We start from the raw sequence: 25447 nt of genomic DNA, 5'->3' as shown, positions 1-25447 counted from the left end.
ATGTTAAGAACATTGTTACAATTACTTAGCTGTTACTCATTACTTTCAATAGGGTCTCTACATTTTTGATGCCCATGATGTTTCCTCCCTCCCCTTCTCCCCCTACCCCTAAATAGGTATCCGAGTTCCTACATTTGGGAGCCGGAGGTGCAATAGTGTATGATGTTTCAGAATCTGTCATGGAGGCTGATTCCTCAGCCAAAGTCCCACTCATAGAACCAGGGGTTCTCTTCAGAATGGACCTAGGTCTTTTCCTCTTTTTGAATTGCCTGTCCATATTAGCAAATTTGACACTTTTATTAGGACCAAAAGGTCTTCCCCATTCATAGTCACCCTTATCCTGTTCAAATTTTTTCATTTTCCTATCCCTTAGTTGCTCCTCCAAGGTAAGCAACCCCTTGCTAAGCAAATTTAAACAGTTAGTATAACATGTTTGTTCTTCAAATTGTCGGGTGTCCTCACATAAGGAGGTAACTTCAGCAATGTTAGTATCAATCAGTCTGTCATAATGAGCAACCAGGGCATCCACGAACCCATAGCTGGAGTTTGTTGGATTAGGGCCCACTGTTCTAATAATGTCTCATCTGGCTGAGAAACATGGGGTTGTATTTGGGTTCTAAGGCCCCTGGGGGAAATACCCTTAAAAGGATATGCTTTAAATAATCTGAGATGCCAGACATTAGTCTGCAAATTTCTCATACTCTTGGTCAATCGTTCAAACAATTTTGAACACATATATTGTGGGTTAGATTTATCCCCCATGTTATTCTGATTATCACCAGGTCCAAGCCCAAAGATCCCCAGATCATTCCTATCGGAGGACAGCCCCTTCATCAAAGATGTCAAATTCATATCTGCAATGTAAAATTTCCAATATGTCTGGAAAAGATAATGTCAGCTAACACAAACAAGTCAAACTAGTTTTCCACAATGAAAAAAATTCATCAGAACAAACTCAATAGTAGGACAACTAAATGATAGCATCCAATGTGCATGAGGGCAGGCACATAATCCCAATTCCAAACAGGAAATATATTACTGTTGCCTCGTTTGGCTCAATGTAAACTAAATCCCAATGTAACCAACACTATACATACCCAAACATCATTCAGCACATATTATAAGGGAGACAATGATAGCAAATGCGTGTATAGTAGCTAAGAAATATTGTATACAAAAAAAAATAATGATCGTAGTCATCAAAAATGTTGATTCAGTATGTCTGGCTAGGAATACCTACTCCAAAGATTTTTTTATAATGTCATGAACCAAAGGTAATCCAATATAGCCCTGGCATACAACATTAATCAATAATTAAATCCTTATGCATTATTACGTCACCCTAATATGTGCAATATTCCATGTGACCCCAAAGTTGCATACAAACAACAATAGAGGATTCAGCTAACATATGAGCCAAACATTCTAAAAAATAATATGAAAAAAAAACATGCCCCAAACAACACAATTGCCAATATGTCCAAAACTAAAAAACTGTTAGTCAGAAAAAAATTGTTCCACGGCAAAAATGGAAAGTAAGATATATTAGTAAATAATCATCCCTCAAGGATTCATATGTTATAACCTGGTGGATCCTAATCTAGACCCCAAAATCCAAACACCTGAAGGTGAACCCCTGTTATCAAAATAGTACAAAAAATTATTACAGAATAGGGCATACGAAAGAAATCATGATTGAGCACATAAAAAGGCGACCATGAATCATAATAGTTTGGTCATAAACCCTATCACCATTACTAGCCCAATCCCTCTAATATAATCAGACTAAGTATATTCCTATATAAGGATAGGTCATTATATCCAGGATTGTTGACTTAAATAACCTGTCCATTGTTGAAAACCAACTGGTGTCCCTACAATATAAATGCAGTTAGTAAATGTATATAGTAATGACATCAATCATCCCAGAATTAGGTTACATTATACAGTCCTATAAATTTCGACTGCTATAAATTTCAAATGCAATATGAGTATCCAAACAATGAACAATAATGCAAATTACTCAAACAAGCGTTTCAAAGTATGCACCACATTATAAGAAAACAATAAATATTGTTAGTATACACATAAGAGATGAAATCAATATATAGACTCATAGTAGGGTTAATACATATTAATGAGTATAAAGCTAAGAAAGCCCCAGTCAATATCAAAGGTCCACAAAATGTCTGCTGATCAATACGTCAGGCAAAGGTCCTCAGGTGTAAAGCTAAATTATTATAATTTTTCACAACCATTAGAAAACTATCCCAACAGTATGTAGTTATGAGCACAATCCCAAGCCAATACTGATATAAGTACTTATCCATTCAGTCCAAGCAGGAAGATCAGACAATCTTGAGTTGTTTGTATTATTTCAGGTGCACGTGCATACGTGACCCAAAAAAAAAAAAAACAAAAGACAGTTTACAAACGATCCAGGAATCGAAATGACACAATTCCAGTCACTTCTTATATACAACCATTCCTTAGCAACAGCCCCAAGATGGCTATAAACACTCATGAACCCTGAGTTAACATTCACAGTCCTGATCCACCGAGCTGGGAGAGCAATTAATCCATTAGCACCGTTCAAATCCGTTCCTTGAAAGATTTTGCTCCAAAATGGTCGCAAGTTCACGAAAACACTTCACCATAAGTTCCAAGTTGCCCATACAAAATATAATCCTAAATAAGCCAACGTAAGTTGTAACACCAATTCAGGGGAAACAAAGCATGAGCACTCACAACATATGTGCTAATCCATAACCGACGTGCATACAACACCATCAGAGACCTTAGAAATAATGTTATCTTGCTCCCTCATTTCGATTCACTCCGTGATGTAAAAAACAAATTAATCCCAATCACAATGATGATCTCTCAAAATCCAAAAAGAGCCAAAATATAGATAAATTATATACCCATAAAGGAGACCAAGGCTAAAATACAAAATCCTCCATGACGACTCGAAACACCAAAACCCCATGCCAACAGCAGGGACAGGAAGCAAAGCAACAAAAACAAAACTCCTGCAAGTACGGTAGGTACACGGCCCAAACATTATTGAATTCCACCCTTTGTTTGAAGCCATGACTTCCACTCTTTATGTTTAAGTTGCATGAGCTGCATTTTTTTTTTTTAAAGTTAACCAAGGGTCTAGTTAGTTTTTAACAAGCATAGTGGGTTTTGTCTGAACTAGGAATAGAATGGTGAGACAAGAGAATCATGAGATGTGTGTCAATCTGTCTCCATCTATACTTTGTGTGTACAATTTGTAAGAGTAGACTTTACATAAATATAATTTTGTTAGAATAGACCCTACATAAATGCAATATTCTCTTTTTATAGGCTTGGAACTGCAGCCATTTTGAAGCAGGCCTATATCTTCATTCTATATTTCACATTTTCACATATAGCTTTAGTAAATGAAGTTTGATTGGAAAGTTAATAACCTTCAGCCCAAGAGACTGAGATGTATGAGATACACAAACCTCACAGCTTCCCAAGGGAATATTACAAAATGTGTACAGTTCTCTGCTTCTCATGGGACATTTTGTTTTGCGTCTGAAAGACTTTACAGAGATAGAAATAGGCAGTTAGAAGACATTCACAGATTAGGCACAAGATGGTACAGGGTCTGGGAATCAAGGTTGAAGAGGAGTGTAACTGATGCAGGAATATGTATGCTTTCAATACAGCATCTTTCAGTTTCAGTCTTGATTCAAGGCCTTTTTGGATCATCTTTTAGTACAATTGAAACAGCTTCAGCTATATGACTTTATCTCGGCTGATATAATTTTATGCTACCTCTATTGCAATACATTACTTGTTAACTTTCTTATATTGCTACTCACTACATAAAAAAATCTAATTGCGAGAAATGTACTGTGACTTTTATTCTGAAAAATGCACAAAAGAGAGAAACTGTGATATATGGCATTTTTATATGAGCAGCTGGTTTCTACAATAGAGCCCAAATTGGCTTTGAGAGGAAAATAATGGATTACAGTTAAAGTGATACCCAGAAGCCCATAGCAACTCTGTGTCATGAAGAGATTTAAAGCGAGCAGAAAGAGAAGAACAGCATTGTTACTTCAGCATGATCACTTCAGTGTGCCTACAGAATCAGAAATCCAGCATCTCAAAGGGAGAAGATGTCCTGCAGGGTACCAGTGTGTCACTGGAGAGGCAAGGGAATCCTTCAAAGAAGTTGTGAGATGAGTGGCCACTGGCTCAGTGCTTATAAAACAAACCTTAAGTTAGCATTCATTCTTTATTATAACGGATTCAGCTAAATCGGCCAGTAAATGTACAGAAAATTTAGATATTCTTACAGTAGAGACAATACGTGTTGTTTTGTTTAAATTTATGGATTGGGTTATGCAAAACTGCAAACAAAGTGATAGAATATTTTTTTCAAAAAAAATGCAAAGTTTCAGTCTATTAGCAAAGCAATGTTAGGCATGCATAACTATGTGTTGTATTAAATTACCAATAATAAACAGAGTAATGACAATGTTATTCAGACACCAGTGTTACTAGTCAGTGCCGTGACAAAAGTAAATGAATTGGAGACTCTGGCAGGAAAGCTAGAAGCTTCACAAGAAAAGGTTCATCCAGAATTGTTAAATGATTATGAGACATGTTTGTCTAAATGGAATAGTGCAGATAGTAAAAAGGAAGAACAGGACAAAATGATAGAAAACTAAAATGAAGCTTGAAGAAAAGGATCAGAATATCACAAGGTTCAGGCTAGATTCAGGGGAAGCAGAAAGTGGAAACAGAGAATTCCTTAAGTAGTTCTTAAAATCAGGTGTAAAAAATTCAAAGGATAAAGAATATAGTGCACAACAGTCAGGAAGTTCAGATACAGAATCAATGAACTGGACAGCAGCCGAAAAGCTATATTACAGATGTAAATTGTTACAATTGCTATCCAGATGGGATGAGAAAAACGGGTTATTTCAGAATCATATGGTTTTGGAAGAGTGGTCCAGTAACATTGGGGTAATTTGGGTGCAAGAATTGTCGAATGTTTTAAAGCTTTTCTTCTGAAAACCCTTAAGACTTACATTGAAGCGCATGAGTTACAACCTGACAGTATACAGGAAAGTATGCATGCAGCCTTACAGGCTTTGACACAGAAAACATAGAAGAGCAAAAAAACGGATGCAGAATAAATGTAGAATAAATGAAAATAAACTTAATCTGAAACGACCTGTGAGTCGTGAAAGCACTAACCTTATTACTTTTTTCTGTGACTATTAAAGTTTCTGACCGTGTACGTTGCTGTGCAGTTTATTTTAATTTATTTGTCACAGAAAACATGTTGGATCCTAGGATATTAAATCAATGTAAGCTAACTAGAACAGAAAACCTTATGGAAACTGCAATTAACAGGCAATCTTATGCAACACCATATTTTCTTTAGCATATGCAATGGTTCGTAATTACTCTGAAAGACAAATGGTAACAAGATGAAGTACAGAAACATGATAAAAGCATTTTGGAATGAGTTCAGGGATAAGATACAGCTATTAAATGAAATATGATTGCTAGACAAAGACATTAGATGAGGCAGTGTGTTTAGTAATGACAAAAGTATTGCAAGCATCAGTTGTATGTAATAAAATCCTGTCTATAGAGACAGAAGTAACAGCTGTAACAGTTGTTAAATAGAATGCAGATAAGGCAGCTACAGGAAAATATTTTTTTGCAAAAAAAAAAAAAAAAACATGCATGTGAAGAAGCAATGTCCTAGATATCGGATATGGAAGAAAAGTGGATTAAGGATGCTATTGATGGACTACAGATAAAAACAGACAGCTAGAAGACTTTTGCAGATTAGGCACTAGATGGGCATTCTAAGTAAAAACAAGCAGGGTGGAAAACAGACCAACTTAGGTTATTGAAAGACCACCCATTAATTCTCAGCTATATCCCACATTAGAAAACCTAAAGACAGAAACAGAAACTGTCAACAGATCCTTCAGCTCCTAATATCAAGATGACTTTGGATACAAATAAAGCTCAGAATGTAGTTGATGCTATTTTTTTTTCCAGAAGTTAGTGCAAATATTGCACTGGCAGGAGATCAAAATGCAAGAATTAACGGAAATCCGACATAAACAGTAACACCAGTGAAAATGGTGCACAGACTTCAGGACAACATAAAGAAGAAAAGTATACCATACCTCAAGTCAGTGTTGTTACCAGTGCTGTAGAGAAGAATTTCCCATATATATATATATATATATATATATATATATATATATATATATGAAGGGTGTGGCAGTCTGGCACCAAATCATCTGCTTTATCTTACATCATTCAAGATAGGAAATGGATGGCAGACCATACACTTTATTGCTTACAGGAAAGGAAAGCACAGTTGTGTAACTTGAACTTACAATGGCCATGCAAGTGGTCTTAGCTGTATGGGGTTATATTCTGCCAAGGACATAACAGCTGGCAAGCTTGCAAAGATTCAGAGCAATTTCCATGCAGCCAAACTGTCAAGCAGCTTGAGATGAGAGCTCAAAAGGACAAGTTGAGCCTTTAGCCCTTCAGAGCTCTCCTGATAGCAAAGAGAGGGAGCCTGAGCCCTGAAAAGACAATGCAAAGAATAACAAAACTTAAATGTCCTTACCCTGGCATAAAAAACTTACCAGAAAACAAGGAGATGGAGGGAGGGAAAGGTTGCAGCAGCAGTGATCATTTGAACATCTACTGTTATTGTAAGTTCAACTTACACAACTGTACTCTGTTCTTCATTTTGACCACTGCTGTAGTAGCCTCATAGCTGGCTTTAGGCACCAGCAAACTCTGCAGTCCCTGTGGGCCCCCTGTTCCTGGGGTCCCCCAACCACAGCAAGTTATTTTATTTTGATATTTTGGACCATCTGTAAAACCAATAAAAGCTAGTGCAGCAATCTTGTATACTTAATAAACCAAGTGGTTAATTACTCTTACATCTTCTTTAAAATTCAAAGATGACTCTAGTGATACTAACATTGTTTTATCAAGTAACAGTCTTCACAATTTCATTAAATATTTTACCACTGACATACTGCACTGACTTAGTTAAACACTGCTAGTCAACATTCTCTTCACTAAAACTAACAACATGCCCAGCTTTAGATAACTGCAGTACCCATGGCTGCAGGGGGGGGGTGCTAATCATCCTTGACTGTGTGGGGGCTCCACAAAAGCTGCTGCTGGTAGGGGAAAAATTAGGAGAAAAAAATGTATTAATTTTCTGATTACGCTCTTTAACCTGGACAGACTATGATATGACCCTTTTAGGATGACACTGATAATGAACATGAGCAAGGTAAGCACTAGAGAGATGAATAGCCCAGAGTGACCGATCTCCGTGCAAACTTTGTATTATAAGAAGCACTGATGCCATTCCTCTTCAGGAATGGGTTACTCTTCCAGGGAAATTTATAAATGCTGGCAGAACCAGATACTATAACTCAACTTCTTTGCTTAAAAATTCTGGGCAGAGTCAAAAATAATAGCAGAATAAAGGCTCAAAATCAGAGACAAGTTTTAAATATTTCTCTAATTCACTTAAAAAGTTAGAATAACTTCTTTTGCATCAACATGCACTTATTGAACAGTAAGAGGTATAAAACTCTGATGTCTGCATTTCTTGACTGTCTGCAATCCTGCATGATTTACAAGCAAATCAAACTTTTTATGAAGGACAGAGCAAAATCATGAGCAAAATCAGGGAAGGTCTGTGAAATCAGAGACAGTGACAGGTATGCATTACTCCTCACTGGGGTAAATAAAAGGGAATTATTCCTGCTGCTGCTGTTTGACAACTGCTAAGCAGCATACACTGATCTGGTGTGGCAGTACCAGTCAGTGTTGCACGATGTATTTCTATTTGCCGAAATAAGTACAAAACTAGTACTACTATAGCTCATGCGCGCGCGCGCGCGTGTGTGTGTGTATGTGTGTGTGTGTGTGTGTGTGTGTGTGTGTGTGTGTGTGCGCGTGCGTGCATGCGTGCGTGTGTGTGTGTGTGTGTGTGTGTGTTTGTGTAAAAAATATCACAGATTTTTATCTGTGCACACACCCAGTAATACCAGGTGGTGAGGAATGATGAGCCATGCCATTTATGTCAGCAGACACTTGAAATACATGACTGTGGCAATTTGAACCTTTGTGTTCATCTCCATCTAACACTAGAAGGGTACCTAGGCAGTGACTGTTTTGGGAGGTTAGGGGGTAAGCAGTGTTCCCGTATAGGACCTTTGTATCCTTACAACAACTGGCTTGTTAGTTTATTGTGAGCGACAATTTTGTCAGCTTTGAACATTAAGCCTTTGGGTACAACTTATGTCTTCCTTGAAAAAAATAAGACTAAAATTCTTTTCTTACCCATGATTTTTGTTGAGGGTACCATTGAATTAAAATGTTGGGAAATGCTCTAAAATGCATCCCACAGCATCTATAACCCTATGGGTTCTTGGGCCATGGCTTATTTGAGTTATTTCCTAAATGTTTATTAATGTGCCGTCTTAGTCAGGGAAGGTTTTTCAAAAGGATGCAAGGAAAGCTAAAGCTGAACAGCAACACTGAATTTCTTTCCTTAGTCATAATTTCTGTTTAAGCCATCAATGGATGAAAAGATTGTGTAAAAAGAAGAAAAAAAAAAACTTTAAAATACACTTCAGAGCATATATACATTTATTGTTTCTTGAAAAAACTGAAAAGTAAGCAAAATGTATAAAAAGAAAGTAAAAGGAAAGTACATAGTATGGGGATCCCAAGATGGGGAGCATAGGGGAGGACTGGAGGGTGGTGTGTGGGGGGCTGAAATAGTAGGCCTAGGGTACCATTTGACCTTAGTCCAGATTTGTACATAGAGGTGTTGTAAGGTAGCATTGTTGCAACTAAATGCCAGTTACTATAAATGATCCTTTGAGATGGGCCAACATAGTGTGGTATACAGGCCTGTTGTAATGTAAGAGCATTGTTGCTACAGGTCAGTCTATGTGTACTACTCCTAAATGTTTGCAACATGAATTAAAAAGTTGCTTAGGAGTAGTGGCAGTGACAGGGTAATAATTAGACTGGAAGTGCCATGGGGGTCTCAAACTGACATTTGCTGGGGGCCTCCAAAATGCTAACACCGGCCCTGAGTAGCCTTAGCTATATGGTGGATTACAATAGCAGAGGTATGGAGCATGAAGAGGAAGGAGAAGGCTCCAGGAGCACCTGGAGAATAGTCCTAGTAAATCTTGATCTAGCCTAAGAAAAGGAATCAAGCTTATGGTGCCTTTTAAAAGTATGTACAGAAGACCAAGTAGCAGCTTCTAGAATACTTCTAGAATCCAGTGCTTTCTAAAAAGCTGCAAATGAAGCCAAGGTCCTGCTAGAGTGGGCCTTGACCCTACCTGGAATAGATTTGCCATGGTGAATAAATAATAAAAAGTAAGAGCCCTAGACAATCATTTGGAAATAGTTTGTGTTGACACAAGTTGCCCCTTCATCTTTCCTTCACAAAAAATGAACAATTGTTACAAATATCTGAAAGATTTCGTTCTGTCTAGATAATACCTGAGTTTAATGTGGACATTCAAGGTATGGCATATCCTTTCTCCCCCATTTTTAGCTCAAAGAAAGGAAAAGGTGAGATGGATAGTTTGGCTTAAAGTAAAATCTGATACCACTGTAATCATAAAACAAGGATTAGTTATCAAAGAAACCCTGTCCCTATTGAAAATGAGGTGGAGTTGAGTCACCATAAGAGCTTGCAACTTAGATATTCTTCTTGCTGAGGTCAGAGCAGTCAGTAAAACTGTTTTTCTTGATAATAACCTCAAGTCAGCCAGATTACCTGGTTCAAAGGGAGCAACTGTTAGCATCTCTGACACAAAATTAAGATCCCAAAGACAGGCCACCAGTTTACTTGGAAGACTCCTATGCAAACCCCTTTCAAGAAAATTTTGTCATGAGACTGCCTTGAAAGAGACAGATCCATGGGAAGATATGCAGAAATGGCCGATAAATGAATCCTGATAGAGGAATAAGAAAGGGAAAAGTATAGTAACTCACACAAATACTGTTAAACCAGAGAACAGCTAACCATGAATGGGTGCTAGTTATGTTGTTAGGAGCAATTAGAAAGCCTTTCTCGTTTACTAGTATATGATTTTGTAGTAGCAGGCCTTCTTGCCTCTATTAGTACCTGCTGCATGTCCTCAGAAAATAGGTTTCTAAAAGGAATTAAGACCGTATCACCCATGCAATCAGTTGAAAATGATTGTTGTCAGGCTATATCAAACACCCCTGTTCTTGTGTGGGTATGGGGGAAGCTTGTGGTAATTGCCCCTGTCCATTTCTAAAAAAGGGAGAATGATGGTTAGCTGGGCCAGAAGGGAATCACCACAATGATCTTGGGGGATTCCTTATGAATCTGCAAAAGTGTCCTGGTTATTAGGGGAAAGGGTGAAGAGGCATACAGGAACATTGCTGTCCAACGAAAAGGAAAAACATTTGTCTTCTAAGCCTTCTTGCTTGGAATCATGGGACAGAATTTTGCCAGGTGATTGCTCAGAGATGAGACAAAGACGTATATTTAAGAAACTCCCCACAAATGGATCATATCTTGGAAGACCCCTGGATCTAGTTTCCATTCATGATGGTCTGCCTGGTCCTGTTTAACTTATTTTGCTCTGACAGAATGTAGAATGCCTGTAGGAAGAGATTGTGTTGTGAAGCTATATCCTAAACTAACATGGGTAGTCTGCAAAGGGAGTATGACCTGGTTCCCCCCTTGTTGTTATGTACGACATGATTGTAATACTGTTGTTAACTACTCAAATAGGTCCTGGGGACCAAAGATGTTTCAGAGAGTTGAGTGCCTTGATTAGAGCAAGCAACTTCTTGATATTTGTCTGCTTACTTTTGTCTTTGATGTCCCACACCTGCTGCACTTTTATCCCTCTTGAAACTGCTCTCCAAGCAAAGTCTGAAGCATATGTGTTGGTTGACTGCTTTGGAGCAGGGATGGAGAAGGGGCGACCCGGATTTAATGATGCATTTTTGTACTGCTCCCTTCCTTATCTTTCCTAGCCTAGACTGCCAATCTACGTTTCCCTCTACTTACATCTTTTTGTTTTCCTCTTCTAGTTCACCTCTCTTTTCCTTGTCTCTTCCTTCCTCACTCAGACTCCTTTCTGCACTCTATCTCTTCTCTTGCCACTCCCCCTCTCCCTCCTTCTTTGCCCTACACTCTCTTGTCCAGCCTTCCTATGTCTTTCTTGCAGTCACACATTGCTTTCTGAATTACCCTGATCTAATCTGTTGTTAATTCTTACCTTTCCAGACATTTGTAGCTGTACCAACCTAAGGTGTTGAACTTACCACTACCCTGTGTGAGCCTTGTGGTCAACCATTACCCAGTCCAACTACCTCCAGCAACTATCATTTTGCACAAGTGCTATGTATGTTTAAGTATGTAAACTTTGATTCTGTATTACCTGATGTGGTGTAAGATAACCACTTTCTAAAGCACACCACCAAACCCGTACCCCCCACTGCACAGCCCTAGGTAAAAATCCAACTAAGCTGTTTTATCTATTTTCATTAAGTCATCCGCTTCTCTTCCTGTCCTCTGCGTTGTTCATGTGCCTTTTTCCACCTGTTAGTTCTCTTCCTTTCCTTACTCTCCAGCTCTCCTTCCTTTTGCTCCTCTCCACTCCTTTCCTAGGTTAACATAACCTTTCCCCATTATGTGCAGTCTCATTACCTCTCTCCTGCCCACAGTGTTACACAGATAGCATTATCTATTGCATTTTAATCTCTGCCCTACTCTCTTGTACTCTACCCCCTCTTTAGACTAACACTCTTGCTATCTTAGGCTAATCCTGCATTGTACCCAATCCCCCTCCTAAAAGCTACTTTCAATGCCTTTTCCCACAGCCAACATTTTACTGCAACTAAGCCTCCCCCTATTTTCTACTACTACTTCTAGACACTCGACAGCTGTTTTTCTTACTTTGTGATTCACTACTCACTTGTAACTGATGGTTTCTGCAGTTCCCTTCTGCTCCTACATCCGGCTATGGATCAAACCCATTCCATTTGCCCTTGTTGCACTCGGGCTCACTCCACTCCCCAACCCTACCACCATTCCTATGCACCACCACTTTCCTTTGATTTATACCTATCCTCCTTTGACCACACCCCTAGTGTTCTACTTCCTCCTACACCCACCAATCACCTAGGTCTTCCAACATACTTAGTTTGACCTCACCCCTCCCCACCCTTCTACTTCCTCCTACACTCACCAATTATCTAGCACTTCCCACATACCTAATTCAATCCACAGTACTACATATAACTTTCTTCTCTCCCACCTCTTGTTCCAATACTTCCTATTCAATAATCTCCTGCACACCTCCCAACCTCACACATTATGTCTACCTCTAAATCAGGCCTTATAATACAGCTTCTACTGCTTACGCTTACCACATCCATTCTCCTTCTAATCTCTTCTGCCACCTCTTATCTACTCAGTCTCCCACCTATCAATGCATCTCCTACTATTACCCCCCCCCAGTCATGCTCTCTACTATCCATTCCTTCCCTATAGCCCCATCTCTTTTCTCGCAAACACTCCCTTAATACCTTCAAACTCTTCCTTCCCTCTACACTCCCAGGCAAGTTCAAAATAAGACACCACCTCCAAATTAACCCCTTTCACTCCCTTAGACTGCATATCACTAACTTTTTGCTGTCAAGCAACATATACCCAAACCCTGGACCCAAATGCAGCTTCTCTCTCCCTGTTTGTCCTACACACCTCCAAAACCCCAAAACTAAAACATCCTCCCAGCCACCCTCTTCCACTCCCACCAAAAATCTTTCTTTCATAGCTATGAATATTCAGAGCATCTCTAACAAAGCCTCTCTCTTCCATGCCTGGCTGTCCACACATACCCCTGATATTTTGTGTCTGTCAGAACCCTGGCTTAAGCCCCAAATATCTAGCACTGAAATGCTTCCACCAGGCTATAATATCCTCCGCCAAGATCATATTAAAAAGAAAGGTGGAGGTGTTGCTATTCTGTACTCCAACCAACTTACTCTATACCCTCTCTCAATTACTGCTTCAGACTTTCACCCAGTTGAAATTCTCATAGCTGACTGTGTAATTAACTCCCATAAAAAGTTAGCCAGTGAATCCATTTACATCCCTCAGGGAGCGATATCCCTATCCTAGAGCACCTTCTTTTCTGGATCTCTCAAAACATCTCCCATGGAACCATTATTATGGGTGACGTAAACATTGATTGGAATGCCCTTGATACTGATTCCCTAAACTCCTCCATTCAACTCTCTGGCTTCTCCCAGCTAATCTCTAACCTAACTCAGAGCAGCAAACTCACCAACTTAGGTTCCTCTATTGACTGGATCCTCACATCTTGTCGCAGTCTTTATCATAACCCTTCTACCCTGCCAGACTCCCTTAGTGATCATCATTCTACCTTCATCACTAGACATTCTCCCCAACTTCATAAACCCCAGCTTTATAGAGACTGTCAAAAACCTCCAGTTTTAACCCTGATACTTTCAACCATCTGCTCTCTTCCATCAACACGTCCTTCCTCTTCCATCTTCCCCTGAAGATGCACTCAACTCCCTTGCACCCATTAGGAGACTAAGGATCAAAACCCATTTTGTTCCCTGACTTTCCCAAGCCACCAGGACCCTCATGAAAAACAGAGATAGTGTATGGAAAAAATGGAAAAACTCCAAATCCCCCACCGATCTTCAAACTTACAGACAGCTCTGTAACTTAACCAAAAAAAGGTTACCCTTGAGAAACAAAAGTTTTTCCAACAATCACTAAATAACCCTCACTCTAATCCCCAAAAATTCTGGGCAATCTGTAAATAAGCTTTTACATCCTGCATGTCCATCTTCCCCCAACCCCTGCCCTAACAGCTCTCCCTCAGACACTGCTGCTTTCCTAAATTACTTCTTTATTGACTGCATCCGCACCCTGGCTAAAGTGACACTATCTGTGACCCTGCACCTCCTATTTCCCCCTGCTCTACCATCTTCTGCCTCAAGCCTGTTTCTACTACGTACATCGTCCCTTTTTTTTCTAAACTTAAAACTTGTTCCCCATCAGTAGATAATTTACCTCCCCAATTCCTAAAACTAGCAGCCATCTCAGTTGCTTTCCCCATTTCCATACTGATCAATAGATCCATTCAGGAAAACACTGTGCCTAATATCTGAAAACAATTCTATGTCATGCCCCTTCACAAAATGACAATGCATCTGACCCCTCAAATTTCAGACCAATTACTATCCTATCACATCTGTCTACAATGCTGGAAAAATGCATCCACAAACAGTTCCTTGATCACCTACTTCATGAAAATGTTTTCACCCCCTCCTAGCACAGTTTCTATCCTAAACATAGTACTGCTATCACTCTTATATCTTTCATAAACACCATTGCAAAGTCCTGGGATAATAATCAATTAGTTTCCTGCTTGTTTCTCGACCTTTCCAAAGCCTTTGACACTGTTTCCCACAGAATACTCCTATCCAAACTAGCTTCACTAAACCTTTCTAACTCTGCTCTATCTTTGTTCTCTGGCTACCTGTCAAATCAATTTCAGGCTGTTAAATGGCAATCAAATGTATCTCCCATTTTACCTGTTCAAACTGGGGTCCCCCAAGGCTCCATCCTTGGACCACTACTTTTCAATATCTTTATTAATGACCTTCACTCTTCTTGCATACTCTCTACTATTATTCAGTATGCCGATGATTCCACTATCATCTCCTCCTCTAGTGACATTACTCACCTCCATACCTCACCCAAGACTCCCTCTACTCTGTTGAAAGGTGGCTCACTACTAACCAACTGGTACTGAGCCCTAAGAAAGCAAAACTTCTCCTATTTCTCCCTTCTACTCTCCAACACCATAAAACTACCTTTTCTGTCTCATCCTTGAATAATATGGCCATCTCTACTGAACTTCATACAAAACTCCTTGGCATTACTATCGATGACCACCTTAAGTTTGATCTTCACATTCAACAATGCATTAAAACGACTCACCAAAAACTGGGACTCCTATACAGACATAAAAAATTTCTCACCCATTCCTCCAGACTTTCTCTTGCCCAAGCCTTCCTTCTCCCCACATTACTCTATGGAGCCCCTATAGTCACAAACCTCCAATCTAATCTTCTGTCTAAATTGGAAATTACTTATAACAAAATTGCAAGAGTTGCATCAAACCTACTCTACCACACACAGCACTGTGTAGCCTTAAAACCTGCAGTGGTTGGCATTTCACCACCAAATTCTATTATCCCAGCTCCTCATAGCTCGTTCAGTCTTACACAATCCATCTTTTTGCCGCTCTCTCTCCACACTCATCCAGCCATACACTCTCAGCCATGCTCTTTGTAGCTCTCAACAAAACCTATTATAAGTTTATATGCCCCAAGAAAAATGTTGGCAAACTACTGTATAGCTACTCTATTGCAAAAGCCTGGAACAAACTTCCACGTCACATCAGATGTATCACTAACTCCAGCTCCTTTAAAACTGTACTGAAAGTTACCTATCAGAAGGAATGGCTATGCTTCTGCAATGACCCAATATAATCCTATAATCCTGTCTTCCAAACCCAAATTAATATTCTCTTCCTATTTGCTATTATATCTGCCTGTCAGTCACCCTCTCAACAGTCATTCACTTTATTCCTATTTACTATATTCTTTCACTTAAATCCCACCTACTATGATTTTGTATACTCCTCCTACCTTTTACACTATTTCTCTGCCTCTCCTCCACACTTTGGTTTTTCTCTTTAGCTATCTTCCTATCTCATACTGTCTGCATTTTGCTTCTCTTCTGATTCATCTTCATTCATACTATTCCTGTCCAAACAAAATGTAAAAATTATACTGTTTTTGATTCATACTTTGAAAAATTTTTGTGTACTTTATTTTATAATTTTGTTCTCCTGTATCCATTTGAATTTTATGTAACTGTTTTGCAGAGCTTTTCACCCTTGGTCTCCACTGAAAAAGGGTCTCTACCCCAGACCAACCCAGTTAACAAATGTCAAATAAATAAAATAAAATAAATATATCTAGTTGACATCCCAGGATCACAATCCTGTGTAAGGGAGTAAAGAAAGATTTTTGAATGTTCTCTTAGAATCCCAGCTTCTGCAATCTCTCAATCAAGAGAGAGACTCCAGACATTTTGAAAAAGACTAAACAAAGATAAGCCAGTCATCTATGTAAGGAAAAATGTGGAAACCCTATAGCTTACAATGAGGTATAACTGGAGCCAGGCACTTTTTGAGCACTTTTGATGCAGTATAGTCTAAAGCAGGGGTGTCCAACCTTTTCAGTTGCAAGGGCCTCATTGGGTTAACAAAAATGGTCTGGGGGCAAACGGCAGGTGAGGACCAAAAAAGGTCTCACATTAACTGAAGAGCAAAAAAAAGGTCTCACATTGACACACTGCTTTATGTGGACTAATGTGGCTGTACTGTAGGTTAATTTGAACAATAAATAAATTAATAAATAACATTTGGAACTCTGAAAGTCTCTGTTGTTCAGTTACGTTGTATCAATGCTGACCCTATTCACACGGCCAGGATGATCGGGTCATATCTATCAATATGCCAGACAAAACCAGCTAGACTAGACAAAAGGCCCTGTGCTAACTGCTAGCTCCATCATTTGTGCCAACATTAAATGCACAGTCATGGTCACTATCTAACTTCCATGACTGGGCATGAATAAATAAATTACTAAAAACACACACACACTGGGTGTGTCTTGTCCCTACCCCTGCATCTTCATACATTACATACATTTCCTATTGCCAGTATATATATATATATATATATATATATATATATATATATATATATATATAATTATAGTCTGGACCATCATCAACACAGGTCATTGGTGACTGTTAGAATACAAACCCTGAAAAGCAGAGGATTTTATCCAAAGTATGTGGAGTAGGTCAGCTAGTAAATGAAGGGGATACTAGGAGCAAATCATGATAATGAGTGGGCCAAACAAATGAATGACCAACACAGTAGAATGAGAATACGTTTTATGTCTTATACATGTCTTTGATGATACACCAACAAAACAAGACACAGTTTTTTTTCGTACTGAAAAATAAGCTGAAAATAAGAGGAGGAAGTATGCAGTGCAGTGCAGGAGACTGTGTTTACAATATTTACCTTTGCTACCAAGACAATGGAAAGTTCATGTTCCAGCGAACAGCAGTAGATAAAACCCTTTTGTAAACATTTCCTTTCATTGCAGCTAAGCTCCTTTAAACTGCTTTGCTACCTTCCATTTTACTGGTTTGTAGAAGAAACACTTTCCCTGCCCATAGTGTATGAACCCAAAAATAAGGACATATGAATAGAAATCTATAAAGGTACAATAAAATAAGTTGATGATAACCTCTCTCATCCAGGGGTAAATGTTAAAGATTCTAGGAGGCAAGGAAGGAGGAAACAGGAGTGGTCTCCTTGGATTCAGCATTTGCACTTAGCAGTATAGGATCATACGGAATCATGCCAATATCTCAATGCCTTCCTCTTCTACATTCAATATAAAAAACTTGGAAAATGTTTTATCAAAAGCCACCCAGCCCCCCACCCCCGAACTTACATACACCTACTCTCAGGTTGCACAACAGTGAAGAAAAGGAAATTCTCCATTGTCAGTGCTGTCAGTAAAACATTTTCATTGAAACAGCAGCCGACAAAATTCCTTTCAATCTATCGACAGGCTCATGAAATTATGAACAGACAGGCAGATAAGAAATGTAAGCGACTCTTGTCCTGCAACAAAGCAACAAATGGAAGCACATTGCCTTTACAGCAAAGAATTTTGTAAGAGAAAAACTAGTATCTGTGAGTACTGTGTGTTACTGGTCAACTTTAAGAAAAGCCTTGTACATTTAGGAATAATGTTGACTAAAAAGCTACCAGAGAGAGAGAGAAAAGAATATTGAAAAAGAATCTTGCAGTGCCCGACTCATCAGAATTGTGCTACAGACAACAGAAAATAAGATTAGCAGATTCATTAACTTTGCCAAACCAACAAAATATCACTACCTTTCCATACTTAGGTTAAACTGATTCTACCAGTTGCTGTTTGAGCCTTGTGCTTGCTTAACACTCTAATATTACAATCATAAAAATGATAGTTATTTCTCAACATTAGGAAACGCATTATCCATTCATAATGAAACTTACACTCTTCATAATAGCAAGAAGTCTAAAAGTAAGCAAGCCTCAATTCTAGCAGCATGTAAGTATCTTGAAAGGTAGCCAGATTTTTGTCAATCGTAAGTCACAGAAAGCCACTTCCCTTACTTGTCGGTATGGTTCATTTCAGTTTGAAATATACAATGTTTAGTTATGCACTATCACTTCTGATAGGAAATGTTCTTCCTTTCTAAGTCCAGTAATTTCATGTGACCACTTTGCATAACAACAGGCTAGCAAACTCAGGATATCAATAATATCCTTCTTCCATTAGATAAGGAAACTACTGACCACATTTTTATTTATTAACTGGCTAACTGTAACAGACACATATACCTCTTTCCTAGGCTTACACAAGACTTGTCTCCACAGGAAAAGCTTGTTATTAGCACATTAAAACTGTCACATTCTTTGCTGTATTCAGCTTAGTTGCTACAAGTGCATTAGAGTGTGACTGCTTCTTTTTCATAAATCATGCCCTTTTTAACTTTCATATCCCATCAGCATATATAGTTTTTAAAAACTCAAAAGAATCTGAATATAGGCAAGCTATCACAGCCTTTTCTTTCTGTTTGTTAAACCAGAGGTATAAGGAAGAGGTTCCACTTTCTCCACTTCTGTTTGGTTTTGACAAAGACCCCCAGTAACAGAGTTAACAAATTATGTCATCACCCTAAAATAAGATATTACTATCCATTATCCCCTAGGTTTAGATAAGACCTTATTTCAGTATTAAAGCAAACAGTCATTCAATTAATAAGTGCTAAAGCGAGCTGAGCCTTCCTCTTGTAACTTACCTTTGTTGTAGTGTAGTAGAATAAACACAAATAAATCCTCTTCCTTCCTGCAGCTTTTCTTTACAAAAATCAACGCTGGTATGGGAAAACGTAAAAAGAAAGTTAAGAGCAAAACTACGCGGACACGGAAAAAGTGAAATTCATTTTAAATTTAAATGGAAGAGCTCTGAGGGGTTGGACACAACTGGTCTAAAGGTTAAGGCAGAGAACTGATATTGTGATCGAGACACACAGAACCTTAAGAAGCACCTGAAGTCCGGATGTATAGGGGGGTGATGATAAGTACATATTAAGTCTAGCGTTACCAGGAAAGTTGAAAGAGGAAGAAGAGGTCATAGATTGTGAAGTAACATAGTGATGAATTTGGGCAATATCACAAACAGGTTTAGCAAAGAAAGATCCAGAACTGGTCTCCAAGCATTTTCATTTGTGGCACTAAGAACATCATTGAATACAACCCTCCCCACCAGGGAAGGAGGAATTGGTTCAATCACTCCTTGGGACAGCATGTGATAAAGAACAGAAGGAAACAAAAGAGTCTGATCTGCAAGATGAGGAATGACTTCCTGGAAAGGAAGAATTTCCTCTCGTTGCCATCTATAATCCTGTAGAAAGGTTTTCTGAAATAATCTGTTGTCGAAGAGAAAAATGGAGATTCAGACTTTTTGGAAGAGAATAGTCACCAGGGTGGGAAGAGGTCACAAGTTCTCTTGAACAGTCATTCATACTTGTTGGACTGTCTTTTGATTTGGGAGGTTTGAGACTTCTTTTTGGAATCTCCTTGTCACTTCTTCTTAAACATATATTTACCTAAATTCTGTTGAGACTATTCTGTTTTTGCCAGAATTGGAAGAGGAGAAAAAAAAACTCCTTTGTGCAATTTAGAAAAGGAGGGCTAGAAAATCTTAGAGATTCCCTAGATCAGTTTGCCCCTTTTGTCACACTTTTTGATCACTTCAGCATCAGAGGGGCTAAACTCTAAATCTCTATAAAAGGGAGAATTTAAAATCTCATTTTTTAAATCATATGGGAGGTTCTGAGAATGCAACCAAATAAACCTCCTCAAAGGGGTACCAGTGGCCACAACCCTCCAAGAAGTATCAACAGAATCATACACACACACTCCAAGCGATGAGTAGAGACATGTGCAATGGAAGAAACTAGCTATTGAAAGCATTTTTTTCTTCACAAGAAGAAACTGTAGATAATCCTCATACTTTCACAATATGTCAGGCCAAACTTTAACATATGAGCCTTACAATTTAAAATTCTGAAAATGAAAGTTGCAGAAATATACACTTTTTTCAATACCTATCAATAAATGTTCCCATCCTTATTAGATAGAGTGGGGTTGGAATTAACTGAGTGCTTAGCAGTAATAGAGTCAATTAAAGCTATAGCTGCAGGGTCAGGTTTGGGACTGGTGTACAAACATTTAAAAGACTGAGGAACTTTATACAGCCTATCTGCCTTTTTAGGGACAGCTGTCTGACTATCAGGAAAATTGCAGGCAATAATACAAAGCAGGACAGGAGGAACGGGTACAGGTTCTAGAAAATCCTTCTGTAACAATATAGTATTTTCTGAGGGACTGAGAAACCTCAGTGTTCTCCAATTGAAAACAGTGGGACATTCTAGCAATAGTCTTAGAGAAAGAGAAACCTGCACAGGGGGAATGAGATGTTGAGCTCACCTCTGACTCTGAATTAGAAATCTGTGGACAAAGCCCTGAATGTCTCCCTGCATCTTCCTATTCAGATTCAGAATCTTGAATCTCGCCTCTTTCTTTTGAAAGAAACTACTGTACAAGAAGGACCAATAGCATGTATTAGACCCTGAGCCACTACCAGTAAACTACTCTTACCCAAAGAAATTTGAAGAGGAATAGATGCATGTTTGGTTTTCTGTTTCTTTCTGACAGGAAAAATGGGGCCATCCATGTTAATAAAGGCAGCAGCTGCTTCCCCAAGGATGAGCACAACATTCTGATCTAACAGGGAACACTTCCCTGTTCCCTCTCCCAAGACCAACAAGAGTGCCTCTCCCTTGCCCATGGAGAGGATTCCAACAGCTGCAAAGGATGTGGCTAACCCCTGGTCCATAGTAGCTGCAGGTGCTACACCAGAGAATTTGGGGTAAAAGATGAGTAGTCTGAGGTACAGCAAATGGCAACAGCAGTGTTGCCCTCCTGTAGCTGTAGCAAATTCCTAGCCTGCTGTGGTCGACTGTGGGACCGAAAGTCTGCTCCATGGTCAAGCCAAAAATTGTGCCTCTTTCTCATGGAAAACAAGCAGCAAATGCCAACAAAACTCTAGTCCACAAAAGTTACTTTTTTGACAGAAAAAACACAGTAAAAAGCACTTTCAAACAGTATGGCAGCCCCACAACAGACAAATTAAACACAATTTCTCCACAGAAAATATGTAATCAGTTAGTTTACACTACTTTAAAAGTGACTGAAAAATTAGTGTAATGAGTGTTCCTATTAAAAATACATTACACTCTCAAGTCAGTCCATTACAACACAACACTCCTAGCTATAAAATAACTTTGCTTAAGAAGAAAGTAATAAAACATCAACACAAAGGGAAATTATCTGCCCTACAAATGAAAGTATAAGATAACCATCACTTCTCAAAAGCCTTAGAGGAGTGTACTTTTCAGTGGCTGTAAAGCTGTGAAGGGCCTGGCACCCAAACTTGTCTGTTAGTCATCACATCTTAAGCTGCTTGACAGTTTGTGCATGTGGAAGGCACCCTAAAGCTTTGGAAGCTGTCCAGCTGTTATATCTTTGGCAGGATATAACCCTGTATAGCTAAGACTACTGCAGCAGTGATCAATATGAAGAACATTTATGGAATAATGTACTAATACAGGCACATCAGTTTCAGTTACAAACAGACCTCTACCAGAGGATCTAAATACAGTTATGGTGCTATGAGGATTTGAAGGGTCAAAGGTAACTGCAGTGAACAATAAGCCTTTGGAGATTAGATTTTTGAATAAAACTGATTATCCTGGAACAAATGTAACAGTGAAATTCTTGTTGCATCCTCAGTGTGACAGTACTATTCTAGGGATGGACAGACTGTTAGGATTAGGTGTTGTTTTTGACTATAATAATAAAATATTATGGAGGAATAAAGATGCTGCAAGACGTACAGCAGTGCAAATGTAAAAAAAAATAAAAAACTTGTAAAAAAAACAAGTGTGTGCAGTAGATTTTGCTGGTGAGTCACAGCATTTAAAAAAATCATTTAATACAAGTATACCCAAAGTTGTGAACTAAAGGTACGACAGATTCTGGTTTAGTTGTCACAGCTGAAGTGAGTACCGAACATCCCAAAGATTAGCTACCACTTTATCAGACACATTATCCTGTTCCCAAAGAAGCAATAGAAGACATTTGTAAATGTGTTACAGATTGGGAGAAAAAGGGTATCATAATAAAAGGGTCAAGTCCATCAGATTCCCCCATGTGGCCAGTAAAGAAAAAGGCTGGCAGTTATAGACTAGTACTAGATTTAAGACTAGTGAATAAGTATACCACCCCCGTAGTACATGTTGTGCCTGATTCACTGGAAATGGCAGTCAAATTAGATTCACTGAGTAAATGGTTTACAGTTATAGATGCAGCAAATAGATATTTTGCTTTAACATCATCTGAGTCATCACAGAATTTTTTTACTTTCACTTTTGTGGTGTATTCAATGGACTGAGTTATCTTGCCTTAGCTAATGTTCTTTGGTGGCGGGGGGGTGGATGACGTAAGGACTGTGAGACAGGAGTGTTTTTGTTTTTGGTCAATAAAGGTTGAGCTGGTAGCAACGGCACATGGTTGTCCCGCGTCTTCTTGCTAAAGCAAAAGAACACGACATGGTGTCAGAAGTGCTGTGTGGCTGTGACTGGGATTGCTGCCCACTTATTGAAGACCGTATGAGTGGCCTAGTGACGTGGTGAGCGGACATGTCGGACGAAGAGAATGGTCGGCAGCCGCGGGCTAGAATTAGCATGGCGGCTAGCGCTCCCAATGCTACGTTTAGCATTCAGCCGCCGGAGCCCTTTGATTTTTCCAAGCCTCATGAATGGACACGATGGATACGTCGTTTCGAACGGTTCCGTCAGGCCAGCAATCTATCTTCAAGCTCAGAAGGAAATCAGGTGAACACCCTGATATACTGCATGGGTGATGAGGCAGACGACGTCTTGAGAGGCCTCAAGCTAACCGATGCAGAGCAACAGGAGTATGTTAAAGTGAAAGACGGCTTCGAAAGATTTTTTATTGTCAAGAAGAACATTGTTTATGAACGTGCACGATTTAACATGCGCAAACAAGAACCGAATGAGACTGTTGATGCTTTTGTTACTGCACTGCATGCATTAGCTGAACACTGCAATTATGGGACGCTGCACGATGAGCTCATAAGAGACAGAATTGTTGTGGGCTTGGCTGACACCAGACTGTCCGAGCGGATGCAGATGGAAAAAGAGCTGGACTTGGAGAAAGCTGTAAACATGGCCAGACAGTCTGAGGAGATAAAGAAGCAGCAGACGGCTTTGAGGTGCGACAGTAGTGCACTGCAGTATAACGTGAATGCTGTGCAGACACCACTTGACACCAAACGCCGGCCGGAGACCTCGAAAGGTTGGGGCAAGTCCTTGACACCGAGTTTTCAGCGACAGACGCAAAGAGTAAAGACGCCCAATCTCGCAGTGTTACAGGTGTGGGGCCCATTTCATCAGAAACTCCTACGCCCGGCGAGTGCTGCAAGATGTCGCTCGGGTGGGAAAAGGGCCACTATCAGCGAGTCTGCAGGCAGATTAAGGTGGTGCAGTGTATCGAGGAGGACGAGGAGCTAGGAGAGCGAGAAGAGCAGGGCTTCTTCCTTGGTTCTGTCTCCTCCGGGAACCGTTCCTGGATTGTGGAGGTTCAAATAGAGGGCACATCTATGACTTTCAAGCTTGACACGGGGGCGGATGTCACTGTTATTTCTAAGTCAGACCTGGATAAGTTGTTCAGTGGGAAGAATGCTCCTGTGCTCCAACAGCCGGAGAAACCCTTGTTGGGTCCTGGAAGGACGCCACTGGAGGTTACAGGATTCTTGGAGCTTCAGCTTGGTTATGGACAAAGACAGACATGCGAGAAGGTGTATGTTGTTAAAGGACTCCGCACGCCGCTTTTAGGTCTTCCTGCTATTTTGGGGCTGGGTCTCCTGAAGCGTGTTGATACTATCACCATGGAGTCTTTGAAGACCTCATACCCTGAACTGTGCTCTGGGCTGGGAGTAGTGCAGCAGAAATACCACATAAAGCTTCAGCCAAATGTGGTGCCATACTCTCTGAAGACCCCCAGGAGGATACCACTACCATTGATGGGGAAAGTGAAGGAGGAGCTAATGAGGATGGAGACGCTGGGTGTTGTTACCAGAGTGGAGGAACCTACTGACTGGTGCGCTGGCATGGTTGTTGTTCCAAAGAAGGACAGTAACAGACTGAGACTGTGTGTAGATTACACTAAGTTAAATGAATATGTATGCAGGGAGAGGTTCGTGCTGCCTTCGGTTGAGCAGAGTCTTGGGATGCTTGCCGGGGCGAAGGTGTTTAGTAAACTGGATGCCAATATGGGATTTTGGCAAATTCCTTTGTCAGAGGAGTCGGCTGCGCTTACCACATTCATAACCCCCTTTGGGCGTTTTTGCTTCAATCGCCTTCCCTTTGGCATTAACTCTGCACCCGAACACTTTCAACGCATGATGTCAGAGGTCATTGAAGGGTTAGAGGGTGTGGTTTGCCACATGGATGATGTGCTGGTCTGGGGTCGTTGCCAGGAGGAGCATGATGCCCGACTTCATGCTGCATTAAAGAGACTGGAAGAGGCAGGCATTACACTGAATGTGGGAAAATGTGACCTGTCGAGGAGCAAAGTGACCTTCTTGGGCCATGTCATCACAGATTCTGGCATAAGCCCAGACCCAAGGAAGACCGCGTCCATCACGGAGATGAAAGCACCTGCTACAGTAGGAGAACTCAGGAGTTTCCTGGGCATGGTGAATCAGGTGGGAAAGTTCATCCCTCATTTGGCTGAGAGGGATAGGGCTCTGAGAGACCTATTATCAAAGAAGAACAGCTGGTACTGGGGTGGGGACCAGGAAAAGGCATTCAATGACTTAAAAGATGCGATCACCTCACCTCCAGTTTTGGCTGTATATGACCCGAGCAGGGATACAAAGGTTTCTGCGGATGCATCATCCTTTGGGTTAGGGAGCGTGCTGCTGCAACAATGGGAGGACGGTTGGAGACCTGTGGCATACGCATCGAGGTCACTCTCACCTA

The sequence above is a fragment of the Protopterus annectens genome, chromosome 3.part0 (genome assembly GCF_019279795.1).
Source record: "Protopterus annectens isolate FY-2018-M chromosome 3.part0, PAN1.0, whole genome shotgun sequence".
Classification (NCBI taxonomy): Eukaryota; Metazoa; Chordata; order Ceratodontiformes; family Protopteridae; genus Protopterus; species Protopterus annectens.
Note: the sequence above shows the minus strand (reverse complement) of the source record.